The sequence below is a fragment of the Canis lupus genome, chromosome 32 (genome assembly GCF_011100685.1).
Source record: "Canis lupus familiaris isolate Mischka breed German Shepherd chromosome 32, alternate assembly UU_Cfam_GSD_1.0, whole genome shotgun sequence".
NCBI classification, from domain to species: domain Eukaryota; kingdom Metazoa; phylum Chordata; class Mammalia; order Carnivora; family Canidae; genus Canis; species Canis lupus.
The window spans coordinates 26,283,555-26,303,402 of record NC_049253.1 but is presented as its reverse complement, the minus strand read 5'-3'; the positions used below and the strand labels follow the sequence as shown (position 1 = coordinate 26,303,402).

The window sequence follows — 19,848 nt, the reverse complement described above, 5'->3', positions numbered from 1 at the left end:
TCTTGACTATTCTCAGTCTTCACAGGATTGAAGAGAATTAGGTTTTTGCTCCAGATTAGGCATTGGCTTAAGGCAATGTTGTATCTGGTTTGATCTTCTATCCAGACCAATAAAAGTTTCTCTGTAACAGCAATAAAACTGTTTTGCTTGCTCATCTTTCATCTCTTCACTAGAGTAGAACTTTTCCTTTGCATTCAAAACTTGGCTGTTTGGCACAATATGCCTACCTTTTAGCCTATATTGGCTTTCAGCATGTCTTTCTCACTAAACTTAATCATTTGTAGCTTTTGATTTAAAGTGAGAGACACATGACTTTCTTTCATGGAATACTTAGAGGTCGATGTAGGATTATTAGTTGACCTAATTTCAATATTGTTGTGTCTCGAGGAATAGGGAGGCCCAAGAAGAAGGACAGAGAGAAGGGGATAGCCAGTTGTTGGAACAGCCAGAGCACACACAACATTTATTGGTTAAATTTACTTTTTTATATTGGGTACGGTTTGTGGTGCCCCAACTGATTATAATAACATCAAAGATCACTGATCACAGATCTCCATGACAAATAAAGTAATAATGAAAAAGTTAAAAATACTGTGAGAATTATCAAAATGTGACACAGAGACACAAAGTGAGCAAAATCTGTTGAAAATGGTGCCAATAGACTTGCTTGACCTAGGGTTGTCATAAACTTTCAATTTGTTAAAATCACAGTATCTGCAAAGCACAATAAAATTAGGTATGCCTGTACTCTCAGTTTATAGTGAGACCAGAGCTGAGAATTCAAGTCCCTTAAAACAAGGGACTTTTGACCTATTCTCAAGGACCTTTAACTTTAAGAGACAATTTAATTTGGAGGGTTTTCTTCTGGCCAGAAGAAAAGAGAGGTAAGTTAGGAAAAATAACAAAAGATAATAATGGAACATAGGAAGAAGGAAGAATAGGATAAAGGCAGTTATGTTCAAGTTACGTTTTGAAGGATCTAAAAGAGTTTGAAATTTTTCACTTTAGCCAGGGAATTCATTAAAAGGGTGATTTTGGAATCTGAGTTTCTTTTGGATGCTTCCTCAAACCAGAAAAAAAAAACCAAAAACACAAACAAACAATACCCCCAGACAATTGAATATTTGGGATTTTGATCTTTTTTGCTTTAAGCCTTTTTTATATAAGCAATTTTATTTATAATGCAGATTCCCCAAATTCACCTATATTATTGCCTTAGCTCTGGCAGCCATAGCAAACTACGTAGATTGGGTGGTTTAAGCAACAGAAATTTATATTTTCACTGGAGGCTAGAATTACAAGATCAGGGTGCCACCATGGTCAGTTGTTAGTGAGAACCCTCTTCCTGACATATAGACAACTGTGTTCTGTGAGAGAGGAAGAAAGGGAGAAAGAGGAGGGAAGGAGAGAGAAGGACAGGAAGAGGGAGCTGGAGAGATAGAGATCTGGTGTCTCTTCTTATAAGGGTACTTATAAGGGTGCTTCTACGCAGGCATTAATCCCACACTCATGACCTCATCTGAACTTAATTACCTCTCCAAGATTCCATCTCCAAATGTAATCACATTGGTGATTAGAGCTTCAACTTATGAATTGGGGAGAGGTGGCTCAATTATTCAATCCATAGCAATGATCTGTGTCAAAATTATTCCATTTAGAAAGATAACACTCAAATTAGACTTATTTCAAGAATGCATTTAAGAGATCAGTGAGGATCTGGCAATAGTTGGTCTAGGTATTTTTTTGTATCTTGTATCTATACTCTTGAACATAATATTTGGCTGTGTCTAATAGCAAACACAAGAAATATTTACTCTCTAAGGGATGAGCATTTGGAGATTAGACATATCTGGAACTAAACTGTCATGCAGAAAACAAGACAAGTCAGGGAAAGTTCTCATATGTTTCTGAGAGGTGCCAAAGCAAATCCTATCCTATTCAGCTGTTGATTAAACAAGATATTTTATTTGTTAGTTCTCTGGGCTGGTTCAAATGTCAGTCCTGTTGAACTTATGTCTGTTCTCTGCTTTATGTATTAACCTTTATATAGTCACAAAAGAAAAAGATGAGAGCAGTCAGGAGGACCAGCAATATTTTTAGTAACAAGACATATTTCCACCAAGTATAAATTTTTAAATCTGATCAGATAATCAAAAGATCCCTAAAAGCCAGAATCAATCTCTGACAAAATTTAGTACTATGGTCAGAGAGAGCATTCTTCATGCTTTAATAATGTCTAGCTGCCATTTGTTCTTTTTCAGCATGACAAAGAAAGGAGAAGATAAGTGAGGGTGAAGCTAAAGTGTAGCCATTTGAAACATTGACCCTGGGCTACCTCTGTAAGAATTCTACAAAGCTGGCAGTTTTTTTTCTCATAGCTATTTTAGGTTTTTGCCAACTTATCAAAAAAGTTACATCTATCAAATTCCTTTAATATCTTTATCATCCATTATTTAATAAGGACACTAATTTTTGCTTCTGTTTGCTAATATTTGTACTCCCCATAGTAAATGACAAAGCTGCCCTTACTGTGATGTCATGATCCATGATAGCAGATTGAGTCAGTATTATTAATGGTATTTTCTGATACTGACATATTCATACTTTATGTTACCACAAATGTAGTGTTGATAATCTAAGAAAGAAATATATATTAAGAATATAAATTTGAATATTAAAAATTTTAAACATAATATTTGAAAAATACCTTATCAAAAGGATGAAAAATTATTCATGCATCTGTACGAATTATTTCTCACTTCAAAATATTTGACTATTAACTAGTCATACTAAAGAGCTTCTCAAAGTGTGATACTTTCTCTAGGCAGAGATCAGCAGCCTTTCAGAAATGATACTTTAATGAATACATAAAGGAAAGTTTGTGATAGCAGTGATTATCTGAAGATCTTGTGGACTGGGAATTTTCTTTTCACCCTGGAATCTGCTTGGTCTTATTTAGATGTGTACATAGTGATGTGAAATGTAGAAATAACTTCCATTCATCCAGTAAGGCTATTGGGCTTGAGGTTAATGTTGTAGCGAAGAAAGTGATTCTTTAGAACTAAGAGATTTAATAGTAAACTAGGAAAAATTAGATCCTTTCACCTAACTAATCATTTAGGGAGAGACCCAGAGGAAATTAAGAGAACTTTCAAACTGCTGCTATTGTTTCCTTCCTTTTCCCTATTAGAATGCCTGGTGATCTTATGGGAATATTGGGCCATAACAGTAACTTGTCATATTTGGTTGAAAGCATAGAATGCTGCTATATATCTTGTTTTATTTATGTGTTTCTAGAGCCTTTTGTTTTACTCATTGGACTAGTAGTATACATTTGATCCTTGAACAACAGAGGGGTTAGTGCCACTGAAGTTGAAAAACTGAGTATGACTTTTAACTCCTCCAAAACTTAACTACTGATAGCATTCAGTTGACTGAGAGCCTTACTGATAACATAAACTGAAGTTGGACTATCTCTACCTCCTCTCCCTGGAACTAAATCATACTCAAACTAGTTGAAAAGGTCACTGTCTCTTCTAAGTGGAAATTTAGATATAGAATAAACAGATCCCTAAAATTAAACAATTACTTCATATGAAGAAGAACTAGGAGAAGGCAAAGGGAAGACTTTTCTTTTTCTCTGGGCAGTAATGATAGCAAGAGGTGAGCAGCCTAAAATCATTAACTGCAGTATATTCTTTGTGTTATTTAAATCATCCATTGAAATTATGTACCTTACACATTTGTGATTTGTAATTCATATGTACAATTCTGAAGAGTGGGATTTTTTAAAGGGGATAATGAATAATTTATTTAATTTCTTAAAAGTGAGGATGAACATTATGTAGATTATATTACTCCTTATACTTTTGTAAAGTGAAGCCCATTAAGGAACCAGAGTACTACTTAACTAAAGACTAATCAATTATGTCTCCTAACCTGGGAGAGAGTCTTCATATATCTAATGTAATTTTCTCAACAAAGATTAATAATTCATATAATACTTATTCTTTTATTCTGGTCACCCAAAAAGGTATTGCGAAAGAAGAGCAGAGAAAAGGGAGAGGAGAGAGGAAGGGGAGTGGAGGATGGGCTGGAGGAGGACATAGAAGGGTGTGAATGAGAAGAGAAGGAGATTTATTTGTTATATGATACCATTGAATATATTATGCTTGAAGTAAAAAGAGACATATAGAGAAAAGATAGAATGATATAGCTATTAGACGAAGAGCCTGCTTATTCAATAACTAGTTGATATTATGTGTGTAATAATTGATGATATTCAACGTAGTTCAAAAATTAAGAACCAAAAGATGTGAGAGAGATTTAGAGAGCTCTTTCTGGAAAGGGAATGGAAGGAAAGGGAAAGTAAAGAAGGGAGGGGGAAACAAGAAAAGAAAAAAAAAAAAAAAGAAGACAAGAAGAAAAGAAAAAGAAATTACCTAGAATATTTCCTCTTACTAGAACCTAAGTAGTCCAACCATTACTCTTCTGACAGTGTTTAAATCAAATGACAATAATCCCTTGAAGGGACAGGTTTTTTTCTGTTTTGTTCTCTATTATATCTTCAGAGCTTAGAATATGGCTGGCCCAAGTATGGAGTTAATAAGTTGTTTTTATTTTAATAAATTGCATTGTATATCTATGTAAATTACATGGGATAAATATACAAAATGACTATTATTCAATAGCTATTTTAATTTGTATTAGATTATAATTCCATGCAGATTAAAATTAAAACTTGAACTTTTGCTGTGGTTTGCATTGTGTTATATGCAATAATCATCGGTATTAAAAACAAACAATCAAACCCTTGACAAAGTACCGAAGGCAAAGCATCTCCTTTGATAGGATAAGACTATCCTATCATCTCACAAATGTGAGATGATCATAAAAGCTGACACACATGTAAGTTATATATTTTTTTGTCTAATAAATGTCAACATCTATAAGAAAATTATATTCAAAATACATAATTAATGGAATAATTCTTATGCCACAAGTTTTAAAATGTTTCTTTTAAAAGATGTTGATGTTAATTTATCAGTGGTGTTTTTCTTGCTTCATTGACAAATCCAAGTGGAATTTGTTTCTTAACAATGCATTAATGTTATCTAGAAAGAATAACAATAAAATGCATTTTAACTACCCTTACCCTAAGGACATTGGACATTGCGTATTGCCCAGATGGAATGCTTTGTAAATTCTAAGATACCAGATTACATAAATTTTAGGTTAGACTTTATTTAAATAATACAGGTCTTGTGCATATTTTCATGGAAAGGATAACAACTATGATTTCATCTTACTCTTGGAAATTTCATAAAGTGTTGTTTTGAGTGGCAGAGGAGTTACTTATTTGTCTGTTCTTGCTGTGGCAAACTTGCTCCAAGGATAGCTTCAGGGCTCTTTCCAAGCTTAAAATGTGAACCCTAAGTGGGAAAGTCAGCATATTTACCAGACTTTTTTTTTTCCTCTAGTTGAATTGAATACATATGTGTATATATGTATATATTTACACTTTGCTGTGTATATATTATTTTTTACTTCCATAGTATTGAGCTGAATGAGAATTTTAAATATCAGTTAACTGCAATTGTCACTCAAATTACTCACACATGTAAGATGTAAGCAAATTTTTGTGACAATGTCAAGAATTTTTTTTTTTGTATCATTTAGGTAACAATTTTAATGAAAACCTGCCCAAGAGGCATCAAAATCTATTTTTCCAATTAGTTACAAATGCTCTTTACGAGTGTTTTGTTTATTTATTGCTGTGTAACAAATTTTCCTAAAGCATAATGGCTTAAAATGGCAAAGGTCATTTGTTTTGCATGATTTTTGTGGGTCAGAAGTTCAGCCAGGGTGTAGCAAACAAGTTTTCCTTTGTTTTGTGATGTTTATGCCTTCTCTAGAATACAAAATCCTTTCACTCATATTGAGTGGTTGTTAATGGCTGTCAAGTGAAAGACTTGATGGGATTGTCAGCCAGGATACCTATGTACCTGTGTAGACTTGGCTTCCTCACAACACAGTGGCTGGGTTCCAGCAGAAAGTGTCCCAAGAGAGCCAGACGAAAGGCATAGTGCCTCTATGACCTAGTCTTAAAAATTACATTGCATTGATTCTACCACATTCTTTTAGGCAAGGCAGTCACAAAAGTCATCCAGTTTCAGAGGAAGATAATTAAGATCTCACCACTTAACCAGAATATCAAAAACCAGCAGGATGAAATATATATTTATGTGACCATCTTTGGAAAATACAGTCTGCCACAATGGGTATTAACAATTCTGCAAATTTTAACATGGAAAGTTTAATGAACAAAATACGTACCTTCTACTTGAATTACTACTCACAAGCAGTAGGCCACAATGATTACGTCACTCTAATATTATGTCTGGAATATATGCCATTGATGATAGACTTTATAAACCTAGAGTACTACTATTTTATGGAAGCCTTCTATGGAAGGCTTTCTACATATAGAAAATATGTAACTAGGGTCCTATATGCTGAATGGTGGCTGTGCACATGAAAAAGTGCTGATCATGTTTTTATTACATAAGTTGGTAGAAAGGAATAATAGTTATGACTCTATTCCTCCTGATGTTCTCTCTATATTCTTGTGTCCGTGTATAATATGTATATATGTAGTATATATATTATATATGTAAGTAATATATAATATATGTATTATACATTCTAGACCACAAGTGGAAGAAGGCAACCAGAATGACAAGGTATGATAAACTTGCCATAACTAGAATTACTGAAGTGTGAGCTGAATAGCCTAAGTGGACATCTGTCAGAGATTTTCAAATGGAAGAGTATATTAGTAGCAATATAGACTCATTGTTTAGGTTGAAGTTCAAACTGAAACTCCATGATCCTTTTATTTAATTATCTATATTTTTATTTAATTATTAATATTGTGAAAGTAATTCTTTGGCCCTTTTCCTAAAGTAGCCATTGTATTACTTTGCTCAGGCTGCCATAACAAAGTGCCACAAACTGAATGGCTTGAACAACAAAAATTTATATTTCATAGTCTGGAGGCTAGAAGTTTAGGTTCAAGGTATCTGCAGGGTTGACTTCTTCTGAATTTGAAGACATTCCTCTATGTCTACACAAGATCTTCTCGGTTTGTGTCTGTGTTCCAATATTTTCTTCTTCTTTTTTTTAAAAATTTTATTTATTTATGATAGACATAGAGAGAGAGAGGCAGAGACACAGGAGGAGGGAAAAGCAGGCTCCATGCCAGGAGCCTGACGTGGGACTCGATCCCGGGACTCCAGGATTGCGCCCTGGGCCAAAGGCAGGCACCAAACTGCTGAGCCACCCAGGGACCCCCCAATATTTTCTTCTTATAAGACACCAGTCATATTGGATTAGGGCTCACCATGATGACTTTATTTTAACTTAGTTACTCCTTTAAAGAGTTTGTCTACAAATGTAATCACATTTTAAAGTAGTAGGGTTAGGTGTTCAATATATGAATTGGGGGGTGGAGGCACACATTATCAGATAATATTTTTCTATTTATTAAAATAAAATAACACTTTGCCCATAAATTTCTTACTCTGTGGTCTGGAGGTATTTATAAATGCTTGTTTCCTGTTCAAATTTCAAGAAAACCATTGGCTATTTCAGCTTAAATTTGATGTACCAAGGGTACATTGTTGCCTGCTGCAAACATTCCAGTGTTTGCATTATAATAAATAGGCAACCTTGAAAACTGAATTCACATAGTTTTATTTTTCCCTATCATAGGTCAAGTTTCAGTTTTGTTCTAGAAAATATTTGTGTAATATAAATACTTGTGAAAAGAACTGTTCAAAAACTGAGGCAAGAAATGGTATTAAATTGGCTAAAAACACAAATTCAAGGAACAGAATTTTATAATAAACTTAATAACTGTCCAAACTTGTGTCAAAAGGTGAAAGGTTACTATTGGTACACAAAAGTACCAGAATTTGGATTATGTGAGACAAGCCTGCCTAAATTTAATATTGTTCTTTACATTATATAGTTTTGTCCGCCGTTTCCAGGATTATAATTATTGTCAGGTTTCTTTCTTTCTTTTTTTTTTTTTTAAAGATTTTATTTATTTATTCGTAGAGATGCAGAGAGAGAGAGAGGCAGAGACACAGGCAGAGGGAGAAGCAGGCTCCATGCAAGGGAGCCTGACATGGGACTCGATCCAGGGTCTCCAGGATCACGCCCTGGGCTGCAGGCAGCGTTAAACCGCTGTGCCAGCGGGGCTGCCCTTGTCAGGTTTATTTCTATATTTTTACTCTAATTAGCTTTAACTTAAGGGTATTAACTATTTCTATGCAATTCTTTCACATCTTTAAAAAAAGAGATACTGAAGGGGCACATGGGTGCCTCAGTCAGTTAAGCATCTGCCTTCAACTCAGGTCATGATCTCAGGGTCCTGGGATCTGGCTGCACATAGGGGCTCCCTGCTCAGTGGGGAGCCTGCTTCTCCTATCTCTGTGCCTCTCTCTCTGCTCATGCTCTCCCTCTGTTTCTCTGTCTCCTTCTCAAGTAAATAAGGTCTTAAAAAATTAAATTTAAAAAAGATACCGAAGATGATATTATGCTTATGTAATATGGTTGCACATCTTTTTTTTAAATTTATTATTTAAATTGCTTCTAATTAATTTAAGGTCTTTGCTTCATGCATTTGCCAGTTCTTTCTCATCTATACATACTTTTACTCTATTTACTGTTACTGTAATCTACCAAGAATTGTGTTTCATTTTAATAAAGGAGGCAAGTAACTATAGACTGTATGTGTTTGAAATAGAAGTGTTCATATTTCTGAATGATCTGCACTCTTACTCTGTTCCTTCCTTTCCCTGTCCCGCTACTCACACTGACAGGAAGCCCTCACCATTTCTCACTTCATGTATCTCAGCAGTATTGCCAGTGATCTTGCCGGATCTCACTCCTGTACTTATATGTTGCCAGGCTATGTGCATAAAATATAAAGCTGATCATGTTGCTTCTTTATTAAATGACTGATAGCAGATCTTCATTAACTTCAAAATTAAATACTAGTGTTTTAGCATTGCTTAGAAGGTACTTAAGGGGTTAGTAAAACCTGTATCTCCTTTCTTCAACTCCTTGTGTTTCCTCTAGTCCCAGACACACTGAATTACTTGCATTTCTCAAGATGTATGGCATTTTCTTATATCTTATTGCCTTTTAGCATACTGTTTCGCATGCTTGGCCAGTGTCTTTTCCTCAGTGCCTCAGTTCACTTTTCTTCAATCTCTCATTCATTAGGCAATGATTTATTGAGTTCCTCCTTTGTGCCCAGCACTGTGCTAAGAAACAGAGTGAACAAGAGAGTGGTGGTCTGCTCTTCCAGTTGTGTTGATTACTTTACCTTGCTGGCTTCTTCGATAGTACTTTTTATATGGTATTATTTCCTTACTGCACTAAGTTACATTCATGGCAAATACTTTGTCTTTTCTTTTCATCAGTCTAGTACATATCACAGTGCCTGGACACGGTATGGTTTAGTGAATGCTACTAATGGAATCCCTATGTGTGCCTCCTTTGCTCAATGTGTGTTTGTTTGTAGTCATGATGCAATGACATGTATTTTATCTGCTTCCTTTCAGTTTCTCATTCAATTCTGGACTAATATTATTTCATCAGAAAAGCCTTTTATAAGCACTGGATTAAAGATGTTAGTTAAAAAAAAAGTATTTAGAGATTCGCTAAAACTAGTATGCAATACCTAAATTTAATTGTTAACTTATTTGTGTGTGTATGTATTATTTTCAAGTTTTTTTTTTTTTAAAGATTTTGTTTATTAATCATGAGAGACACAGAGAGGCAGAGCCACAGGCAGAGGGAAAAGCAGGCTCCATGCAGGGAGCCCGATGTGGGATTCGATGCCAGGACCCTGGGATCATGCCCTGAGCCAAAGGCAGAAACTCAACCGCTGAGCCACCCAGGCGTCCCTACTTTCAAGTCTTTTATGTAACTAACTTCCATTTAATTAATATACAGCGTACATTAGTTCCAGGAGTAGAATTATTGATTCATCACTTATGTACAACACTCAGCGCTCATCAAAACAAGTGCACTCCTTAGTATCCATCACTTATTCAGCCCATCCCTCTGCTCACCTCTCCTCCAGCAACTCTCAGATTGTTCTCTACAATTAAAAGTCTGTTTTATGGTTTGTCTCTCTCTTTTTTTCCCCCTTATGTTCATCTGTTTTTTTTTTCTTAAATTCCACATATAAGTGAAATTATATGGTATTTGGTATATGGTATCTGTCTTTCTTTGACTTATTTTGCTTAACGTTATACCCTCTATGTCCATCCATGTGGTTGCAAATGACAAGATTCCATTCTGCACATTTAGGCTCTTTCCATAATTTGGCTACAGTTGATAATGCTACTCTAAACATTGGGGTGCATATGCCCTTTCAAATCAGCAGTTTTGTATCCTTTGGGTAAATATCTAGCAGTGAAGTTACTGGATCATAAGGTAGTTCTATTTTTAACGTTTTGAGGAACCTCTCTACTGTTCTCCACAGTGGCTGCACCAGTTTGCATTTCCAACAGTGTAAGAGTTCCCCTTTCTCTCCATCCTCACCAACAGACTGGTATATTTATCAACCAGGGAGACTTTATGTTATTGTGAGGACTGACTAGATAAGGAAAGGCAGGCTGGGACTTTGACATGGGCAGCCTTTTGTCTTCATTAAGAAGCCTCAACTAGGGGATCCCTGGGTGGCGCAGCGGTTTAGCGCCTGCCTTTGGCCCAGGGCGCGATCCTGGAGACCCGGGATCGAATCCCACATCAGGCTCCCGGTGCATGGAGCCTGCTTCTCCCTCTGCCTGTGTCTCTGCCTCTCTCTCTCTCTCTCTCTCTCTCTCTCTGTGACTATCATAAATAAATAAAAATTAAAAAAAAAAAAAAAAAAGAAGCCTCAACTACTTTTAAGGCTTTCAACTGATTGAATCATGCCCAACCAGATGATATACAACAGTCTCCCTTACTTAAAGTCAACTGTAATAGAATGTAATCATATCTACAAAGTATGTTCACAGCACATTTAGATTAGTGTTTGATTGAATAACTGGAATTGGATGTATCAAAAATATAAAAAATGGGTATAAATAATACTAGCTAACATTTTAAAACTTCTTACCTTTATTCCAGCGTTATCATTAGCATTTTACATGCAATAATTCATTTAATCCTCATAGCAGCCCAAGAAGATATTATTATTCATATTTTAGTGATAAGAAAAACTATGAAGAAAAGTAAATTTGGTCTGAGAATCTATTCCGTTGGAATGTATACATTCCACAAAAATATGTATTTTTGTCATTTATATTCATTGATATATCTCAAGGACCTGTAACAGTGCTGGGTAAGAAATATCAACAGCAATTGATTCCAAATGAATTTGAAAAAATAATATTTTCCTAAATTATATATCTTCTTTTGCCAGAGATAAATGTGTGTATGTATGGGTTTCTTTTATTTATTTATTTATTTATTTATTTATGATAGGCACACAGTGAGAGAGAGAGAGGCAGAGACACAGGCAGAGGGAGAAGCAGGCTCCATGCACCGGGAGCCTGACGTGGGATTTGATCCTGGGTCTCCAGGATCGCGCCCTGGGCCAAAGGCAGGCGCTAAACCGCTGCGCCACCCAGGGATCCCTGTATGGGTTTCATTCTGACACTTGACACTCATTCTGAGGAGTCATCAGAAAGTAGTCATAGTAAATCATTTTGAGGTACAGAGCGTGCAACTCCAATCATTGTATGAGTCAAAGCTGTGCTATGTTCTGAGGCAAATTGCCTAATGATTACACAGTTTTCTTAGGATAAAGAATTTATATATTAGGAATATTATTGAAGAGAAGTATAATTGAAAAAGATAAACTCTTGCTCTTCAGAACACTTGGTACATTATATTTAAGTAAGGGTCAACAAGATGTATTGTCAGTAGCCTGGGTACAGGCAAATTGATTAAATTCTAGCTTTGCTACTCCAAGCTGCCTGACCTTGAACCCTGTAAAATAGGGATAATAATAGTACTTACCCTATAGAATTTTTCTGAGAAGTAAGGATGTTACTGTCACTATAAATGCATAGTTAGGACAGAAAATTATGCCTACTACGTAATTATATTTAAGCATTTGTTAAGTAAATATTACTCTTTTATGAGGTTAAGCTTTATCATTGAGTTGATCTGTGGTAAATACATGGACGCTGGCTGTTCTGATAGGAAAGGGGAAAGTGAAAAACAAATTCTTTCTTTTACACTTACAATTTGCTCATTGGTAGTAAAATATTCTGGTGAATTGAAGCAGTGACTTCAAACATAGTTATGCATGATGCTTACAAGTTAATTATGCTGTAGACATATTCAGTAATTTTTATGTTCTAATATTGAACAAAAATGTCTCTCTTAACAAATCTGGCGTTTTGGGGAACATTTAAACATATGTTGCTTTCCTAGTGTTTTAAAATTGATTTTTTAAAATTAAAAGACCAAACAAAGAAGTTCAGTAATTAAATGAAATAATTTTGATATATCAAACCGGGGAAAAAGTAACACAATTTCAATATTTAGGTCTTGCACCTCAGTTTATTAGAAGTCTGAAAGAAACATTTTGTAGAATACAGTTAATAATGGAGATCATTTCATATAATAGCTTATTTTCTGTGGTACAGTAAAAAGTTACATGACAAAGTGAGACTACCCAATTTTAAACCTAGAAATGATTTCCACTCTGCCACAAGATTTGCAGATGCCTGATGCAGAGGTCCCAGTAATTTTGATCCTTTTGGGTGTTCATGTACTTGTAACTACCTGGGAATAAATGAGAGTAGTGTTTAGAACCAAATCTAAGCTTAAGTAGTTCTTGTGACTTTCAAACACCTTCTCTTATTCTAAAACTACTTCTATGTGTATAACCCATAATCAAACGTCAGCTTCTTATGTCCGAGTCATTATTTATTTATTTATTTATTTATTTATTTATTTATTTATTTATTTAAAGATTTTACTTATTTATTCAGGAGACAAACACACACACACACACATACACACAGGCAGAGACACAAGCAGAGAGAGGGAGAAGCAGGCTCTATGCAGGGAGCCGGATGCAGGATTCGATCCCAGGTCTGCAGGATCATGCCCTGGGCTGAAGGCAGCGCTAAACCGCTGAGCCACTGGGGCTGCACACTGAGTCGATGTTTTTATTAACTGGTGGTTGTGACAACTGACTGTTTCTACATGCAGTTCCAGCAGTTTTCTGTGAAACCCTTTCAGAATGTCCCTATTAGTGACCCTAATCTTGATAAAAAGAGTCCATTTGTCTAAAAGAAATGGGACTTAAATTTTCAGTCAGCCTGGCTGACAGTTCCAAGTAACAGAAGCTTATGATGGAATTCTCTGCGGTTAATGCAATACAATTAAACAAAGATTCTTTTCACAGGAGAACAAATTTTGCATATGAATTTATAGGTTGGTGGCTCAAATTATTATCTGCATCGTTGGTTGGAAGTTAGAGTGGAAAATACATGGATTTTTGAACTCATGGATGCTGGAAACTTACTTGAATATGTGATGCCTTGACATAGCTCATATTTTTAAAGTTGTATTATTATTAAATATTTTATACACAGAGAGAGGCAGAAACATAGGCAAAAGCAGGATCTATGTGGGGAGCCTGATGAGGGACTAGATCCCAGGACCCCAGGATCACAAGCCAATGGCAGATACTCAATCATTGAACCATCCAGGTGCCCCTTTTAAGTTGTATTATGAAATAATTATCTGTTCCATAAATTTAACTTTTCTTTTTAAATTTAGAAGTGAATAATTTTTCCATACATGATTAAAACTCTATGAGTACAGTTACATAATGTGAGCAATCAAAACTGGGGCTTTGTTTCACTCTCTGCTTTCTTGTAAAGCCAGTTTTCCTGTCATGAGAGTTCAGTCTGAATAGTGAACCATTTGCTTTTGATGCAATTTGGAAAGTACAGAAATCATTCTTACCTCAAACCAGGATTCCTACAATTTTATAGTATCTAAACTTGCCTTGGTGGTTTAATCACTTAGATTAAAAATTAAAAGCCCCTAGTAGTATGAAAATGCGTTAATTTGAAGGGAATCCATGAAATCAGATTTAATCTGATTAAATCATAAATATTGTTTGCCTGAAGGAATTACAAAAAATCCCATTAATTGACCACACATCTGTTTATCTACTCTGTTTTTATGACTATACTTTATGTTTTATTTTTTCTGTTTATAAAAGTAAGAAAAGTAACACTATAGAAAGTTTGGTAAATACTTTATTGGATAAAGAAGAAGGTGGAGTTGTCTGTTGTCATATAACCCAAATTTTAATTTTTATATATTCACCTTTAGTATGGTGTAGTATATAAGCAATCTGTGTTGATAATGAGAAGAGGTTGCATTTTTATTTCACGAAGTTCAATATAATTAGCAAACCACATTAAATGATCTAACTTTTTAAAAATTTTTCTAATTAATCTTTCAAATGTGAACAAACAAGAACGATACTGTCCTATGAAAAGTGTGCATTGTGTTTTTGTTTTTCTAACATGTTTAAAAAGGTATTTGTTGCCTTATTAATGAAGAAGTATGGTAAAAACTTACATTGGCAAACAATTATGATTCTCACTTTATTTCCATTAATCTTATAGTGTAATTTGCTTTCAAAATCTACCAATAATGTAACATTTGTGTCAGAAATATTTGAAGTTTTTGTAAACTAACTAGGAATTTGTAAAGTGTTTTGTCAGGGCTATTAAATAAATGTCATTTTAAAGTATAGATTTCCTCATTTCCCCTGACATCCATATTCTTTTGTAAAATGTTCTAGGGCAACAAAAAATTATGATTTTTCCTTGAAAGACAAATGTTTAAACCCCACTAACTTTGGAGATTTTTTTTTAAACCTGAAATTTCCTTTTAATCTATATCATTAGGCTTATTTTAATGGCAAATATAATGTTTTCTTCTTTGGTCAGTTATAATCATATCATTCTTCAAAATTAATTTATGCATTTGTGACATGGTAAAATATGGAAATAATATCCAACAACTTACATACTAACTCATTATACAGAGTAGTTCACCTCATGATCATGACCATTGTGATATGTTTCTGATTTACTGTTTAGTATGGAAGAATATATTTTGTTTTGTCAGAATATAATGATCACATAAATATCCATTACATATTGATTCCCAGAAATTCTCTTCTCAGTGACTTGTTGCTAAGGTTTATTTCTTTTCTTTCTACCTCAGAATGAAGGATAGCCAAGGTTTATTCATTGTTTTGAAAAATCTGTACTTCCCTTTTATTATTCCATTCACTTTTTTTAGACCTTAGCTGATTTTAAAAATATTGAAAAATAATTGACATACAATATTATATTAGTTTCAGGCATGTAACATGATTCTTCAATTCTGTACATTACTCAGTGATCACCACACATTATCCATACAATGTCTTTCACCATATAACTTTATCATAATATTATTAACCATATTCCCTCTGCTGTACTTTTCATCTCCACCACTTATTTAGTTTATAATTGGAAGTTTGTACTTCTTCATCTTTTTTTACCTATTTTGCCCATCTCCCACCCACTTACCCTTTGGCAACCACCAGTTCTCTGTATTTATGAGTCTGTTTTACTTTTTGTTTGTTCTTTTTGTTTTTGCTTGCTTGTTTGGTTAGATTCCAGATATAAGTGAAATCATATGGTTTTTATCTTTAACTTATTTCATTTAGCATAATAATTAATCTGATTAAATCATAATTCCATCTATGTTGTCCCACATGGCAAAATCTCATCGTTTTATAGCTGAGTAGCATACCACTGTATGTGCAAGTGTGTGTGTATGTGTCTATATGAGTGCATATTTCACATCTTTTTTTCTCCATTTATCTAATGATTGATACTTGTGTTGATTCAATATCTTGGCTATCATAAATAATGCTGCAGGGGCAATTAGGTGGCTCAGTCAGTTAAGTGTCCAACTCTTCATTTTGACTCAGGTCATGATCTCTGGGTCATGAGGTCCAGTCCCATGTCAGGCTCCCTGCTCAGCTGGGAGTCTGCTTAGTATTCTTTTTGTCCTTCTCCTATTGCTGCCCCTACTTGTGCACTCTCTGTCTCTAAAATAAGTAAATGTTTAAAAAATAAATTTTGCTGCAATAGGTGTTCATATATCTTTTTGGATTATTTCTTTTGCTTTGATTAAATACCCAGTAGTAGAATTGTTGGATCATATAGTATTTCAGTTTTGATTTTTTTTGGGGAATCGCTATACTGTTTTCCACAGTGGTTGTACCAATTTATGTTTCCACCAACAGTGCAGGAGGGTTCCCTTTTCTCCACATCCTCACTAACACTTGTTATTTCTTGTCTTTTTGCTAGTAGCCATTCTAATTGGTTTGGGTGATATCCCTGATAATTAGTGATGTTGAACATCTTTTCATATGTCTTTTGGTCATCTGGTATGTCTTCTTTGGAAAAATGTCTTTTCAGTCCCTCTGCTCATTTTTAAACTGGATTGCGAGTCCCGGGATCGAGTCCCACATCAGACTCTCTGCATGGAACCTGCTTCTCACTCTGCCTGTGTCTCTGCCTCTCTCTCTCTCTCTCTCTCTCTGTGTCTCTCTCATGAATAAATAAATAAACTGGATTGCTATTTTGGCATTGAGTTGTATAAATTCTTTACGTATTTTGGATACTAACCCCTTACTGGATATATCATTTACAAATATTTTCCATTCACTTCTTTTGAAGTTAAAATTTCTCTACTTATTTGCCAAACTTGCACTTATTACACTAATTATTGTATTTTGTGGTAAATAAAATTTAAAGTATTAAAACTTGAGTGTAATTTAATGGCAGCTAAATGTAAGAGTTCTGTCATTTACATGGAGCTCCTTACCATGTATCTTTAGATCGGTGTATTGATTATTACTTTCATTATGTAAAAATTAATGAAGCATATTTTGTATTGAGTTAGTTATCCTTTGTTTTTTAACATTAGTATCTTTGAGAGCAATGCCACTTGTTCTATCCTCTAGATAATAAAAATTAAGTATTGATACTAATATTACCCTCAGTAAACAAATGCTCCCTATTTTTGAAATTGTTTTCTTGTTCACCTACAGCCTTTTTCCTGCTCACTTCTCTCTTTTCCTTTTTAAAGATAACCTTATTTCTCCTCATAGAGATCTAGATAAATGCTTTTACTTAATCTGGTAGGAAGCTTACGGCTCTATCACTTGAGAAATATTTCTAAAAGAAGAAATTGAAGCTTTACTAAAAACTGGAGAGGAGGGGGCTATTTCTTTCTTGCCCACAGTAGAATACTACTGTTAAACATATTTCTTGGAACATATCAGTTAGTTTACTAAATATTTGTTGAATATATGAGTGGTATCCCAGAGGAATGAAATAATAATATAATTCTTAGTCTATTTCTTCACTACCAGCACTTAAGGCAACAGTAGAAATTTAAAATATAATAGAGTTTTTTCCTCCCAACTATGATGGATTCGTTTGATAGAGACTCAAAGTTCATGCCAAGAATAAGTAGAGAAAATTAAATAAAACAAAAAGAAGAAGAAACAAAAATCTGTTTGATGGCATTGGAGAGACAAAGAAGAAACCAGATCCCTCCCTCCCTTTGACACATACTAGACACTAATGTTTGTCTCTTGAGTGCCACATGATTGCTTTAAGTTCAGCTCTGCTTCTAGTGGTCATCTGTTTTATATCTCAGACTGCAGCCTTGAGCAGATTAGTAATTTAGCAAATATTTTTAGGGAAAACATGAAGAACCTTGAGGTCTTTTCTTATGCTTCTTTCACTTTGAGATCACAGTCCCATGCTTCTTGGATGACTTGCATGACCTTAATTGTATTTTTGCCTTCTTTTTCATTAATATGGCTATCACCTTTAGTGTTTTCCTTTTTCTGTATTGGGGAGGGGGTTAATTTATTGTTTACCTCCTAGTTCTTGAAATGAGCACTTAGATAGCAATTACTGACCTTTTATTTATAATCAATCCAAATATCACTTACATTGCTAGCAGTGTTCATTTCTTTGCTAATTTTCATTTTCACTGTCAAATTCCTTCCATAGAGATTCCATTTTTGTAAATGTCATATGAGTTTATCACTGAGAAACAAGGGAGCAATGTAACTATATACTTTGAGGTCTTTGCTTAATCTGAGTAGCAGATGCATGGTGATCGGTCACTGATAGACTTTGAAAGAAGCAATGTGTGTGAGTCACTAATAATCATGATCCATATTTCTTATTTTGTGTAGTGATTTGTGGATTGAAGGGCTACTAGAGAAGTTTGTAATTTATACAATTACACATGGTAGATGTGCTATGCAGACTGAAATATGAATCATATTTTGGGGAATTCCTGGTGTTGTTTAACTGAACCTTGTAACTAAAATCTGTGCTTATCAGAATCATGTAAATTAAGAATTTACAATTATTTTATTAGTTATCAGTAAATCAAATTAAAGCCCCAGGGTGATGCCACTGTATGCTTATAGGAATAGCTGTGGTAGGCAGAATTCTAAGCTGACACATGAATCTAAACCTTGTATAATTTTTTCCACTGGGGAGATAGAACATCACTACTGTAATTATGTTATGTTTCATGGCAAAAGGGACTTTGTAGATGTAGTTAAGATTACTAATCAGTTGACTTTGAGCTGATCAAAAAGGAGATCATCTGTATGGGCCTAACCTAATTTCATGAATCCTTTAAAAGCAGAGATTTTTTTCCCCAGTTATTAGCAGCCAAAGATACCAGAGTGTGAGAAAAAAATTTGAAGCATGAGAGGGTTTCACTGTGAAGGATGTTCTTCATTGCTGAGATAAACAGGCCCTTGGCCACCAACCTGTGAGGAACTTCTAGTAGCTCAGAGTAGTCACTGACCAATAGCCAGCAAGGAAAAGGAGACATGATTACTACTACTCCAAGAAACAAAATTTTGCTAACAACCTCAATGAAATCAAAAGTGGATTCTTCCCCCAGATACTGTAGGTAAAAGCATGGCCTGGCTGCGAACCTGGCCTTGTGTGATCCTAATCAGAGAACTCAGCTGAGCTCAGTAGACTTCTTACGTACAGAACTATGAAGTGACAAATGGGGTGCTGTTTAAACTTAAATTTGTGTTAAAATTTGTATACAGCAATAAAGAATTGGCACAATATTAGAAATTTAAAACCAGCCAAACATGAGTGTTGATATAGATGTGCAGCACTGAAACTCTTGTTTTGGGGAATGAAAACTAATGCAATAAGTTGAGAAAACTGTTTAGCAGTATCTACTCCAGCTGAAGGTGAAACACTTGGACACATCTTAATAGCAATTTCTAGATATTTTTCAATGCAAATTTATTGGTGCACCAAAGGAAAAAAAGAAGTGCATGTATATTTATAGACACTTCAAAATAGCCTCAGACCAGAGCAGTCTAAATGTCCATTACCAATAAAACGTATACATATATTCTAGCATATTCATTCAGGGGACTGCCGCACAGCTCTGTGAGTGAACAAAGTGCTTTTGCATATGAGTGAGTCTTACAAATGTATATTGAATGAAATAAGCCATACATAAAACAGTGCACACACATAAGAGTGTGATTTCCTTCATACAAAAGTCAGAGATAGGCCAACCTAATCTATGGTTATTCAAGTAATAAAAACAGTTAAATTTGGAGGCTACAGCAGTGATTGAGAAGAGGAACTGCAGGGAATTTTAGGGTGC

The 19,848-nt window shown here is 34.6% G+C and overlaps 1 protein-coding gene across 4 annotated transcripts in view; it reads left to right on the top strand.

Annotated features, from left to right (window-relative positions):
* CCSER1 (coiled-coil serine rich protein 1) overlaps nt 1-19,848 on the top strand; it is a 1,364,327-nt gene that overhangs the window by 295,984 nt on the left and 1,048,495 nt on the right. The gene's annotated exons all lie outside the window — the stretch shown is intronic.